The sequence below is a fragment of the Haliotis cracherodii genome, unplaced genomic scaffold (genome assembly GCF_022045235.1).
Source record: "Haliotis cracherodii isolate W230 unplaced genomic scaffold, xgHalCrac1.p SCAF_10, whole genome shotgun sequence".
NCBI classification, from domain to species: Eukaryota; Metazoa; Mollusca; class Gastropoda; order Lepetellida; family Haliotidae; genus Haliotis; species Haliotis cracherodii.
Window position 1 is genome coordinate 19947478 of NW_027266265.1, and position 13591 is coordinate 19961068.

A 13591-nucleotide genomic window follows, 5' to 3' on the forward strand; every position below is an offset into this window, starting at 1 on the left:
ATCACAATAGCTATGGTGTCATCAGTTGAAAGATGCGCGAAGAGATTCAACTTCATCTCCGCGGCAGGGCATGCGGCGCAGGTGAGCTACAGTTGACCGTTTGATCACAGAATAAGAAAATGAGTCATTGATAATTATCTATGATGCCGACTTCTGTAATTGACCAATATGATCATCGACTTGTACAGACAAACAAAAGTATTCCGTCATCATCAGCCATTCGCTGCGACATGAGTAGAGAGGTGTGATACTTACATGTACAACAGTCGTCTCCCAGAACACATCGTATATGTAATGGATTCACCAACCCGCGGATAATGACAAATATTCCTAATGGTGTTTCAGTTTCCTTGATTTTAACACCGAGAGTCCATTGGGAAGAATGCATCATATGAATATCACATACGGATTTCCCAAGGGCAAGAGGTGCAACGTGGAGTCAATGTGCGCAGCTTACGTTAACATTTTATACAACGCTTTTAAGCCTGGTGCGACCAAGTCATCCTGTTGCCGCAAATTCCTTATGAACGTTAACTACCATTTGAACTGGCGCTGTGTGAACGGAGTACACAGCCTCGAGACTGTTAAAACACTTCAAGACATTGTGTCATACATACACAGCGTCTCCGTACCGACAAGCAACATTTGCCCTCGACTGAAAGTGGTGAACGCCATTCTTATACAGAGTGTATCTGGAAGTCGTCATGATCAACAGCTCCGAGTTGTGTCAGATTCCTGAACGTATTGCTGGGGAATGGTTGGTCGCTCTCACCATCATCGGTGCGATTGTCAGCGTTGTTAGTGTGGTCGGTAACGGCATCATCATCGCCGCCTTCGTCGCAATACGTCATCTGCGTAAACCAAGCAACCTTCTTCTCACCAACCTCGCCCTAAGTGACTTACTCTACGGACTTGTAGGGTTCCCAATGTACATAGTCACTGATTACTCCAACAATCTGTTCTGCGACTGGATGTTCCGACATGTTAGATTATTCATCATCTACTTCTGCATCAATATGCAACTAAATAATATTTCTATCATAGCCATTGAAAGATTTGTAGGTATACAATTCCCGTTCTTCTATGAATCGCATGTTACCACGAAGAAAACGTTTCTTGCGACGGCAATTAGTTGGATGTTTGGGATTTCGCGGGCTGTGTTCGTAGCTTCGTCGTATGAGGAGGACATTCACCTGGTCCTCATGGTGGAGCTGCCAGTCCTCATCTGTCTCGTCGTCCTTACGTTCCTGGTGTACCTGCGTGTTTACATTGTCAGCAGGAGACATCTTAAGCGCGACCGGCAATTCGGGATCTCCAAGCAGGAGAGCAAGTCCTTGGTTGCAGTGCATATTGCGGTGTGTAACGTCATATCGTGGATGCCGGTTGTCGTTGTCCGGTTTATTGATGCCGTGATTGTGGAAACACACTACTGGAAACAGGCGACCTTCCTTTCACCGTTTGTTGGCACATGCTTGAACTTGTTCATCTACACCTTCAGAATGAAGGCATACAAAGAAGCGGTAAAAAGATTCATGAGGAGCAGCAACAGAGTTGTACCGGCTCCTTTCTACATCTTCACAAGTAAGTCAGAGGATCCCCATATCGATACAGAGCTGAAAGTTAGATTTTGAGTGAATTCATAGCAACAGAAGTAGCCTAATGATATTTCCTTCTGACACATTGCAAACAGGACTATTTTCACATGTCTTGCTGAGCCTCTTCCCTTTAGGATGTTTAAGTTCGTTGGGAGCATGATGCTCACACACGTGGTTATTTAATGTGAACAACACACAATGATTATTTAGCTATCAGGGCCTCATGAAAACACTTATGTTTAATCGTAAATAACGCTTACGCAATGATTGGTTACATAACCTAAATCTTATTAAACATTATAAACAAATGAATTTGAAGATTGAAAAAGATGTGAAAAAAACATATTGCAACCTTGAAAACCTATGGCACGATATATTTGAAAGATTTTATCCTGTAGCAGAAGCAGCACATGTCTTTCCAGCAACAGAGTTAAAAATTTTCCAGATGCAGTAAAAGAGGTTTCTTTAACTAGGTTATTAACTGTCAGAATCTAAACAAGTAATAATGTTCAGTTTTAGATGAAAACGGAAATAACATAGTTACAATATGTGAAAAACATCGAATTTTCATAACAATTCGCATGATTAGGATGTGTAACACAGACATCTGAATGGTGACCGTATAAACCAACAAGACATTCATCAGTTATATGCTTAACTGGTATAAAAACATAAACAGTTTCATACTTTTGAGTGCTTGTTTCAGTCAATTTCTCAACATTGAGCTAAAACAATGCTTGTTACGGGAAGGAAATCTGTGCTACAGTATCGACAAAAAGTGTAACAGGAAGGACACTGATGAAAATCTCCTCAGATGCTATTTTCTACTAACTGTTTTAAAAACATAACATACATATAATCGTAAACTCTTATACATGAAGCTGAATGTGAAAAACTGACATAGATTTCAAACAAGGAAGCTTAGTAATGGGATGGACAATTTTGTTAAAGGACAGGAAAAAATTGTATAAGATTCTTAATGTATTTGCTTCAGCATTTCACAATTTGTCAAAATGAAACATTGTGATTAACGACTAGACAAACAGTAACAAGAAAGTATGAAGCAAAGCTGTTTGTCCGCAGTGAAATGAAGTTTGTTACAGGATGGACATTTGTCAAAACAAAACAAGTACTACATTCTCCGTAATAAGCCCTGCTCCGAATGAACGCTCTCCGAAAGATTTTCATCTCGTTGTCAAGGCACATGTCCAAATAAGTACCGTCATTGAAATACAATTACATGCATGTCTATGCCATCTTCCCGAAGCAAGGGACTTAACTGACTTTAAAAGTCCACCCTTGCCGAACTAGGCTGGAATTCCTGGGCTCGATCGTAGCGCCACCCGTGGTTATTACGAGTCCTTGTGAGCCTCTCCTTTGGACCAATCAGATTCCACCTTTCGTATCATTTGCATTTGTATCAAACAAAATGGGGGCGACTTTTATAGTCAGTTAACTCTCTTGCCTCGGGAAGATGGTCTATGCTTGTGGCAAAAGACACTAGTGTTTTGTTTTCTGAGAACTATACTCCATGTCATTATTTTTAAAGTGCTCTTTTTCAAAGAATATATAATGTTGAATACAACGATCCGATATCAATGAAAACCAGAACCTTGCTTTTAAACATTTAAGAACACACTTAAACAATAAAAGCACTGATGACGTAGTGGTCTTACAAACATGATTTACATGCAGATACCAATATTCCAGAGCACTTCTTCCCTACTTGTGTCCACACAGTTCTCGGTATATTCGCTCTGTGCATGCATTCAACATGAACACCTTCATACCATGCATTCTCCAAATATCCTTGACAAGGAACTCCTCCATATACAACAATAACATTCTTTCCTACACACTGCTCTGGATTAGGAACATATACTCTGTCTCGCTGCGCCTTCTCTTTCTGCTTCTCAACCACACTTCTCTTTCTGTTTCTCCACTCCAACATCTGTCTCTTTTTGTTTCGGCATTCCACACTCAGTGTCTCTCTTTCCCCCCTTACCCTTCTAGTGTTTGTCTTATGTCTCTCTGCACTTCATATTCACCATGTTCATTCTTCTCCTCTTCATTAGTTTCCATCTCATCTACTAAATTTATTTGTTGATCTTCATATCGACTTCCATGGACTGCCTACGGGCTCCCCTCTAACTCCACTCATCACTGAAATCTTTATGACATCCTTTGAAGAATCAGCCCTCTCCACAGCACCACTCTAACCCCTCTGCTGGTACCGGAAAGTAGACGACAAATTCACCACTATAGCCCACCAGAACGACCACACAGCTCCTGAAATATCTCCAAACCACAGATGATGGACTTAGCGCATCAGTGTACCTCAGGCCTACACACAGACCAGTACATCCACTTCAACTCCTGCCACCATCCCCAGATAAAACAAGCCATCATTGGCACCCTCACCTGACGTGCTCAATCAGTTTGCCATCCTGATGCCCTCAACCGTCAACTTGACCATCTCAAGAAACCTTCTTCAAGAAAACCTCAACAGTTGCACTGCCCACCTTGTCTCCAAATCCACCCGCAAGACCCTCAAGAACTCCGACCACAGGCACGAACCTGCCCCGTCGCCCATCAGAATCGCCATCCCCTACCAAGGCCCTGTCATTCATCAAGAACAAAGCCAATATAGACGTTACCTTTTCTAGCGGCAAGTCCATCAAGACCCATCTACATCCCAATGGCAGAGGCACAAGTAGTGTATGTCCCAACCCCCGAGGATGTATATACCAGAACCTCTGCAACCGTGGCCACCAGTACATTGGAGAAATCCTCAGACCCCTCAACACCAGAATCCAAGAACTACAAGGAGCCGTTGACATCAGGAGACACCAGCTATCCATGAACCGTGACCATGGGCCCTATCTACCGTGTGCTTGGGACTTACTGCAATGATCTTTGTCGGTGACTATTATCTAGCTAGTTTCCATTTGCCCATTGCTATTTCTATTCTGTTACCTATCAGTGCTAATCACCTCGGCCACCGGTTTGCCCATTGTCAATTACCATTCAGCGCTATTTACTGTAGAGTGTTGGTTTCCATTGACTTTTGATTTTACCTCTCAACGCCAATTATCTGTTGGCTTCCCTTATTAAGTTTCCACCTTTTGTTAGACTTTTGTTGTTCTTACATGTACATATATATGCTCACTGCCTCATAGCATTCATTCACCTGATGAAGCAGTAAGCATATACTCGGAAGCGTTGTGTTCCTCATAATCGTTGCATTAAAATGCCATTTTGAAATACTAATGTCTTTTCTGTAACAAAGAAATTTCCGTCCTGTAACAGTTTTTTGTAAATTTATGCTAACAGTTACAAATATTTGTATATGTAAATGTTATTTTAAGACAGGTGTCAACGAGAAATTCACATTTCAGAGGACAAATGTCTATCCCAATAACAAGAAAATGTCTTTCCTGTTCCAAATATGGAATCCTTTTAGGGCCATTTGTTCTTTTAGTATCTTGAAATTTCAACTGCTATATCTTGAAATTTCAACTTAGTATCTTGAAATTTCACCTTAGTACCTTGAAATTTCAAGATAGTATCGAATTTTAAAAAACACACCAAATGGCCCTAAAAGGCTTCCGTGTACAAATCTTACTTCCAAGATTCATATATTCGTACATAAAAGTATTTAATATGTGTCTAGATTAATAGGTAGTAATGTCCCATATAGTCAACTGTCATTTCTGTGTGATAGTAATATTATAAGTTCAATATCATTCAAATCAGATCTAAGTTCTCGCTGCCGCTAAACAAAGATCTGAGGACATCCTATTACGGGTCACGTCAGAACGAACTTTCGCGAACTTTGACCGACCACTGAAATGAATAACAGTCGACATCAGCCAATTAGAAAGCAGCTTTCTCGAGCTTTACGGCACGCGTTTCAACCTGGCGACGTCCATTTCCGACTACGCTGGAAAAATATGTTGACACAGTTCTCGATTAATATTTTGAAAAGTGAACAAACGAACATTCAGGAATGTCTAATACATGGTTCAGATTGTATGGCAGTCCTTCTCATCTGTGGTTCGGAATACCCCGTGTTATCGTTTTCGGGAAGGGTTGTTACAGGACCCACAAATACCTTGTAATTTCTTATGAACCAAATGCTCCCCAGACCCAAATTTATTGGCCTCTTGTATTTACCATTGATCCATGATTTACATGCAAAAAAGAATCAAATATATCAAAATTTATATATGATTAATGTGTTTTTTGAAAAGACATGGGAAGGATACTCTCACACTGTGTTTACCTTAAAGCTGCATTTCCGTCCTCTTCTCGTGCTGTGCAACACCACATAGCACGTTTCTCTTCTCGTGCTGTGCAACACCACATAGCACGTTTCTCTTCTCGTGCTGTGCAACACCACATAGCACGTTTCTCTTCTCGTGCTGTGCAACACCACATAGCACGTTTCTCTTCTCGTGCTGTGCAACTCCACATAGCACGTTTCTCTTCTCGTGCTGTGCAACACCACATGGCACGTTTCTCTTCTCGTGCTGTGCAACACCACATAGCACGTTTCTCTTCTCGTGCTGTGCAACACCACATACCACGTTTCTCTTCTCGTGCTGTGCAACACCACATAGCAGGTTACTCAGCAGGAAATATCATCTGAGCACGGCAGGGAGAATATGTGGTCATGCCAGGGAGGTCTTCATATTTGTATTTTTTCAGAAGTTGTTACTGGAAAGACAAGTTATTGTAGACCGTGGCCTTTGATATCTTTTAGTGAAGAAAATTACAGCTTTTTGCACAAAGCTTTGTGCCATGAGTATTTCATATTGTGTAATTCTATTGTGAGCCACGCAAACAATAACCGCAAATATTACAAGGGGAAATGTTCGAAATCTTAGTATTTGGGCAAAGACTTTGGCATATATATCATACTTTTCTGTACAGTCATTCAATTTAATACATATTTTTAAACGTTTCTACACATACACGAAACTCCGGTTTAACCTATTACATGCTTTTTACATATGTGTTTTTTCGTTCAAATAATAAATATTGTTAGTTTTTTTTATAATGACTCGTATACCCAGATATAATTCTTTGAAACTAAATACTGTGAACACTTACACAATTTACATCATATATTTGAGTAAGTACTGTACGTTCACTGTATTTTGCTGGCAAGATGATTACCAACACATAACACAATTTATTTATTCTATCAGTTTGGTAGATACATTTTCGTTCATTTAAGCTGCATACGGCATGAGCTGCTATAAAATAAGTTGGCAAGAAAGTAAGGTTATATAACTCTAAGTACTATTCTTCTGATGCCGCTCTGTAAAGAAGACCAAGTCATTCGTTAATACTTGTAAAGAAATATCCACTTTGTGTGTAGCAGACGCCCCAGAGTTTCATACAGGATGGACCATGGACTGTTTTAGCAGAGTTTAGTATTTTTTTAATTATTCTTAAAACAATATTTAATCAGTATTCAAACTTATTCTTATAGTGAACTTAGGTGCATTATTTCGGTACTAAATCCGTTTTTGTCTTTTTTTTCAGATAACTGAATAAGCCAACTAAAAAAGACAGGTATACGAGTTACCCCCCTTTTATTCACTTACCAGTGAGTTTTACGCCGCTTTTAGCAATATTCAAGCAATATCACGGCGGGGGACACCAGAAATGGGTTACACACATAGTACCCATGTCGGGAATCGAACCTGGGTCTTCGGCGTGACGAGCGAACGCTTTAACTACAAGGCTACCCGACCGCCCCTCCACTTACCAGTAAATTCACAGCACTTAGCAAAGTCATTTTCCGGTGATGCGTGTATTTGCTTATACATTGTATTCAATGATAGATCTACTTGTGGTTTTCTTATATAAAAAATAGCAGACAACATTGCGCAATCGTGTATGATCCCTAATGACATTAAAATAAGAAAAGAGAAGGCAGATTTGCGACACTATAACGTAATCGATAACACTCTCATGGTTACATGTTCCCTACGTAATATTTCCCAGCCTGCCATCACCGATAAACAAGTTAATTATTGTACGGATTTCAATACGTTTTATGCCAAAGTTAGGTGTTTGTTCCTGTGTAGCTCTCACGAGCACAGATTCAGGATGAAGTATTCATTTTAAGTCATCAATATCTGAATCAAGTTCTTCGATTATGTTTTCGTGTAACATTTCATAATCACATAGGTTATTTGTCCTGGTATTAAAGTCACCAATTCAAATGACATTCTCACTTTTTGACATAATATTATTGATTGCTCAATTCATAAAACGTGTCATCTGTGTTCCTTCGGTTGGGATATAAACAGTCCTTAAGTGAATATCCCGATCAGAATTAAACAGAGTTTTTCATACTTTAGCCCAATGAATATACTCACACATTTCCTCCGTTTGGCAAATATATTCTCTTATTTACTGTTAAATGCTACACCTATACCACCTAACTGCCTAACAGTGCCCGCCCTATTCTGAAGGAAAAAGTTATATGTGGGTACATTTAACTCATCCAAAATGTTGTTTTTATTTCTTGAAATCCAATTATATCTCTTTTATCAATCAGGTCAATAAAATCTTCATATTCTTTCTAAGTCAACATAATATACATTTAAACTTAAGAAATTGAGAGTATTGTGTTGGTCATTATCGGCCGACCTGTTATGGACTATGGAACAGAATAATAACAGAAGAGAGTGTTTGGAAATAAAGGGGAAGGTGTGGAAGGCGGAGACGGGCACTAGACCCAAGCTCCTCACAGAGATAGTAGGTTCCCGGAGCTCTCTATACTAATCACGTATATTTCAAACCTATCTGCGATACCTACATCCTTGAATTCCTCATACATTTTAGAATCAAATGACCAGTGGTCTTTGTCACCAATACAGAGTGGCTAGATGAAAGCAAGCAAAGTAAGTTAGGTGTGAAAACGAACGCTGTGCTCGAAAAACTGCACATGGTTGAAATGTAAACAAAGCAAAATTCAGATTTTATACCGAGTAGCATATTCTCCTATTTTGAGCTATCCATTCGTCTATTCGTTCAAGATATTGACTCAACATTTTCAGAATATGCACGGGAAGAGAATCGTAGGAAGAATTAGGGAATTTCAAATAGATACATTGCAATGATTTGATATTTTCAACAGAAATTGTCAAAGTTACCGTTCTGGTTGACGCCATGACTGACGCAAAATCAAGCACAACGACAACGGTATTTATCGGAATTTCGGACTATTTCCGTTTGTTTCAAAGAAAATTATGAAAACAAATAACAGTACATAGATTGTCAGAATGTTTCTAATTACTTACATATCACATTTATGTTTATACGATCCCTGAATCAACGAAAGTCCCCTCGTAAAATCCCGCGTACTGTTGAAAGTGTACACGCCATTTTGTAAAATTTGGTCATAGGTAGTGATGTCATACGTCAACATTGTTGTACATATTTGGTAATTTCTTTGAGGTGAAGGTCCTTGAATGAGAGTGCACACGATCATTGTATCATGCTGTTTACAGTTTCAGTTATGGTGTATATTTTGCATGTCTTTTATACATTTTTTCACACAATGAATTTCGCTTTGGATATTTGTCAATGTTCAAAATGAAATCATACGTACATAAAGGCTACGTATGAACGAACCTTTGATAATCTCCTGTTTGTTTGAGCATTGTTTACATAACAATGTGATAGGTTTATAGTGTCGACTACGATATTTCTTTCCTTTGGACAAGTGTTACAAGATGAAGTGTAAATGTAACTGCAGCATGTACGTATTTCTTGGGATGTGTAATAAGTCAATATTATAAGTTCATATAACCAATGTCCATGAATATAGCCGTTTCATTTTATTTTATAACTAAAACTGAATATATTACTTTAACAAAATGGATAATATTTTTCGGTAAAATATATGCACACATTTCTGAAATGTCTTGGTCTTGGATTTGTCTTTTATGTCGTTGGATACAGAGAACAGTAATATCTAACGATTCGCAGGGTGCGCGTTAGTCACAAACAATTTACGAATTATTCCTCTCGTTTTGCATTATATATAATCAATGGTTACATTATTTTTTCAATATAGTGATCACAGGATAGTAAACAGTTTACTTTATTTCTCCAGGAATTGTAAAATGTATAAATTAAAACCCATGCCAGGTACCCCGTTGTTTCAAACGTATACGATTATCCTAATAATTCTATACCAAAAGAGCTTTCTTTGCATCTTTTATTGTGTAAGAAAAAATAACATAATCTTGAACAAATATATGTCCAATATTGAATATAATTTTGGTTGTTTTGAAATATTCTTTTGGGAATTTCATTACGTAAATTGATGCCAAACAGGTGCGTGTCTTGTCCAATTAAGATACACGATAAACTATCTAATTGTTTACACATTCAAGACATTATTTACTTGGTGAGAGCAGTCATTTTATGTTGTGTCGAAAAAGCGTCAAATTCCGTTCCACACATAGAGATTTTCCACACCATGAACGAAAGTTAGGGGAGATATATATAAATCAAAATACCAGTGTCGTCTTTTTCCGACGTTATCAAAGACATGAAACCAGCCATGACGTCAAAAGGAATCGTGTTATTTTTAGGGTATTTCATTACATTTGATGATAAGGTTTGTGCTCCATTAATAATAATGCAACATTAGACAAATTACACTTACACTGTCAGGAGAATGTTGGAATATAAGGACTAAGTTATAGGTTAGATAAGGCCATCCATTTCTCAATTACCTCCTTTTTATGAAGTACTATTTCATCATTTCTTATGGGTATATTTTATAACTAAACGTGTACAGTTTCAATATCGATATTTGTGTTGGAATAGTTTGGTTCCTCCTGAACAAAACACCACGAAAATATATTGTCCTTACCCACAGCTAATTCTCACCAAGTGGCTTGAGTTACAACAAAGTAGAGCTAAGCATAGCGGAGTTATGCCCCCTTTTCTTTGTACGTGTGTAACCTCTGTGTCACCTTTTGACGTCATAGAGAAAAATCAGTTTTCGTCATTTACGGCATGCTATTTTTGGAATTGAAAGTATGTCGTTATACATACGCATATGACTCCATTTGATATGCAGTTATGTCGTTCAGATACTAGGCAGTATTTTGTTCGCTCACAGTTTCCGTAAAGCTTCTTAATAAACAAAATTGTCGCACAGTACTTTTATCGGTGTACGATAAAAAGCGGAGAAATTTACGGTTTTTTAACGCAGAATAAATTCTCGGACAACACTTTGGAGTGTCTTTTTTAAAAAACCGGTTTGATATTTACAGTTAAATTTACACCATCAAATAAGAAATTTAATATTCTCCACCTCTGCGTAATTTTATAGCCAGAGGTAGATCCAGTGCCGCATGAGCGCAATTCTCGCACAACGTTCACTTTTCCGATCTTAGGAAAAGTTGCGTCAGAAAAAAACTTCGGCATCCAGAGGGTAAAGATGGCGAAGTGAGTGTTTTTGAAATGACATACTACATATGTCGTCATAAATATGACGTCACTTGAGAAACAAATAAAGACGATAACAAGGAGAAGAATTTGTTTGGCAACAAGGCCACATGTTATGGTTGTGGTTGTTGCGTATCATAAATTGGAGGGTGATAATTATTGCGGAGTAACCGAATGTATCATATTATGATTATAACTTAGAGTGATTATGTAAACTTGAATATGTTTGTGTATGAATGGATGACTGTGCGCCTATGTGTCCATGTGGCCGAAAGGCAATACACGATGTACATAGACTACTTGGATATGCCTGGAATTACATTCAGATTAGATCTATAAGTTAAGGTAGATTTATCAGGCGGGCCAATAACACCATTTAGCTAAATATTGCTAAATGACATTATCAGCACTGGCATCATAATCATCATCATTACAACCCTCCTCCCAGCAACATTGACATCAGTATCAATATCACAGTTACTACCAAACTCAGAACCATGATTTACATGATGAAGTACAAATATTTTTAAATCAACTATTTACCACATGAACTCTGTTAAATGTAAGTATCATGATAAGTATTAAGTAGGTTAATTTGGATATTAAGATAAATCTCTGACAGTAATGTTATTTGGTATATCTGTGTTTGCATATGTTTGAGTAATTCTTTTTTCATCAACAGAATTGTTTTCATTGTCTGAGGGAACATGATTACTGAAGACATTTACAAACTCCATGGTACCATACACTCTGTGAACTCCACCCCTGTCTTCATGTGCTTGGTACATTTACCTCATCTTTCTTAGAATTAGTTGTAAACAGAGTGTGATCTAATACCAAATGCACAGTGAGCACGATTTATATTTTTATTTGTCTGTTTGTTGTTTAACGCCACACTCTGCAATGTCCCAGATATATGACGGCGGTCTGTAAATAATCGAGTCTGGACAACAATCCGGTGGTTGATGTCATGAGCATCGACCCGCACAAACTCGGATACGATGACATTTATCAGCCAAGTCGGAGAGGTTGACCACCTGAAGTAGGAACATAAATGATCAGTACATCTGCAAAGTTGAACTCATCAGATACATGGTTGTCAACACTGGTGTCAACGCTTGATGGTTATTCTGGGACAGAGGCATTTTTTTGGGTATTACCAATAGTATCAATATCAATACCATTTATTTACATCAGGTTTATATATAATATTTTTGTCAGAGTTTTTGTTTAGCTTACATATGGTAGATCATCAGCCTTCTGCATCAACCTCTTTATCAATTTATGAAGTACTTGATCACTTACTTCGACGTCTTTTAGTGTCTTGCAGCAAGGTGAAGTAAAATGGGGTTTAACGTCGGTCCAAGATTATTGCACTTGTATAGCGACGTGCACGCGCGCGTGCGTGCGTGCGTGCGTGCGTGTCTACTTGTACTGGTGCGGACTGATGCCGATTTATAGTCCTAGCCCACTGAGGTAGCATATGCCGCAGTTTAACATGAATACCCCACTCAGACACAGTATACTGATTCGGGGCCGACCAGTCCTTGTTTTAGCCCCTTAATGCTGAATGTCAGGGAGGGTAACAACAAGAACCATCTTTTAGCGTATTTTGGTATGACGCGGCCGGGGATCAAACCCGGACCTTCCACCCTCCGGGCGGACGCTCTACCACTAGACCACGGAGGCGGTCTGATTGCAGCAAGCATGTCAACATGTTGTCAACATCTTTGTTAACAGGAAACATTGACTAATTTGCAAGAGGAATATCAGCTGCTTTCGCACACAAGATACACACATTTGGTAACAGAATGCAAGAATAGACTAAGTCGGTTTATTGTTTACACATTGAGTGAGATCCAAATGATGTATGTACACATTTAGTGTAAAACATTTAAAAAAATAAATTTTGCAGGGTGTTTGAACATTTTCAATGGTGATTTAGCTCTCACATAGACCTCTTACCTTCTAAACGGTCCTTCCTTCAGTGTAATGGTCTATGTATTCTAGTGGTGTGTCATCATTGATGTGTGTTATCTTGCGTGCAGCTACAGTTTACTGTATATGTATATACCTTCCCTCCACATCGCTGTCACAATCCATAGTTACTCTTATTTCTGCTGATCTAATGTTTAGCTGTTTATTAACGGCGGCCTGAAGTAATCGACTCTAGGCTAGACAGACAGGTGGATTACAACATGAGCAGCGCATTATCCAGTCGGGGCATGATGACGAACAATCCTCCAAGGCACGGCTGTACATACTCAGGTCTGCTCTCACAAACATGCATGGGGACCTGTTCCCTAATCAAATATCACTAGATATCATATTCCTGTATGATTTTTGAATGTTTGTAAAATACGTTCATGTAACGTTTGTCTCATTACTATCGTGTTTGTCAATAAAACTTGTATAAATCAAACAATGACACCTGTTGATTTAATCCTGTTGCTGCTTTGGAGCTGTGTTTGGTCGAGTCTTCCAATCACTAGATACATTCACGATTG